The following is a 1,901-nucleotide window of genomic DNA, read 5'->3' as shown; positions in this document are numbered from 1 at the left end:
GTGCGCAACGTTCGCTTGCTCTTTAGTAAATAAATCAAAGCCATTTTCTTTATTTTTATCTTTATTTCACCTGCCAAGGGAAAAAAACCAAGACGCTCCTTCCTCTTCAGACGCATGTCTGGTCTGTGTCCCGGTCTGAACATAGTACGTCCAACTCGAGGCGTTTTGCACTTTTTGGCCGCTCAAAATGCGTTCGGTGTGAACGTAGCATCATAGCGCAATTATGACAAGTTTACTCAGCTTTTTGGATTTTCTCTCTTCCATTCTCATCTTATCAGACAGTTATTTTAGTCCTTTTGCACACACAATAGAACTGACCTCTTAGCATTTAACCCATACTCTTTCAGCAAACTGATCTGGTTCCAGTTACTTTGTAACAGTGATACCCGTCAGCCTCCATCAGACAGTCAAACCCCTGGCAGCTTGGTGTGAAGACGTAGAGAATTTTGTTTGATGTCCGATGCTGCATAGCTTTCTTTGTAGCTGCTTTGGCAGTGGGTAGATTTTACAATGTGGCTGAATGCAAATCAGCTTCCTCACAGGGGGACAAGAGGGGTCTTCCACAGCTCTGTAGCCTCCTCTCTGCCCATGTATAAAACATGAGAACATGTAAATACGTTATTCTGAGCATGCATTAATGATCACGGAGTAACCCACAGTCTAAGCACCAGGGCAATTAATAAAAGATGGCGCACACATAAAAGCCCATGCCTACCACCTCATCTCCAAAAGGCCCAGCTGCCCCACGCCCCCACCACCACTTGATCCACTGAGACAGAATTCATGCCAGTTCTTAACCTTGTTTTATTTTGGTGTTGCTTGGGGGTGTGGTGCAGCTGGAGTAGCACTGAATAATAAATGTAGGCTATCAGAGCGCCAGACCACTGTAGGACAAAGTCTGTTCCACAGAAGATACAGCAAAGACACAAATGTTTACGCACACGTGCACACAGCTGTTGTGGTCCTTACTGAATGCTCCAGGGAGGAAATGAGGGGTTAACTGGTCTCTGGGGAACTGTAAAATAAGGGCTTCATAGCCTGGAGATGGTGCAAAAAAAATCTAAACACACAAATACATTCACCTCACCAGGCACAAATAGTGCAATATTAATAATAAACAAAGACAAAAACACCTTTTGTGGCTGCTGTTGAAACGGTCCTGGCAAAGTTCTCACATCTACAGACTAAAAGAAAATCTATTATGGGATGTTTCCATCTGTGATATGGTGTGTTTGGGATTGAAACAACCTCTACCTACAAATGGGTATTTTCATTAACCATATTACTTTGGATCAATTTAGCAAATATACCAATTTTCAAATGTTTGGTCACAAGTCATATTTTTAAGAGAAAGTAAAACTTTGTGACAAAATAAAAAAAGAACAAATAATAATTGATAGTTTTAACTAGATCAGGAGTCACCAGTACGGTGCCCGCAGACTTTGAGTCGCCCGCAGGACACATTCTAAAAGTAGCAGTGATTGACTGACCGTCATAGAAGCAGTGAACTAAATGCTGAACAAATGGAACCAAAAGTCACCCGTGTGTTCTCTGGAACTTTTATTAACAAAACACTTTCCAAAGAATGTCAACAAGAGCTGCTGTTAAAGCCACATCTCCCGTTAAACCCCGTTAAACACAACAAACTCTCAACAAGTTCTCTCCTGCGTCTCTGAGTCCCTCTATCCTGCGGACTGCAGCCCCTTACAAGCACACACTGAACTCCACCCCCAACCCCCACCCTTGGGAAAATTAACCCTTAGAGCAGTGTTTCCCAAAGTTGAGGTCGGGACCCAAAGTGGGGTCCTGAAACATCAAGGCGGGATCCTGACTAGATTGTCTGAATTAATTACATTTTTGCCTTAGATGTTACAAAGGAGTGAGGTTAGTATATTTAAAAT

The sequence above is a fragment of the Austrofundulus limnaeus genome, unplaced genomic scaffold (genome assembly GCF_001266775.1).
Source record: "Austrofundulus limnaeus strain Quisiro unplaced genomic scaffold, Austrofundulus_limnaeus-1.0 Scaffold507, whole genome shotgun sequence".
In the NCBI taxonomy this organism is placed as follows: Eukaryota; Metazoa; Chordata; class Actinopteri; order Cyprinodontiformes; family Rivulidae; genus Austrofundulus; species Austrofundulus limnaeus.
This window is presented reverse-complemented; position numbering follows the sequence as displayed.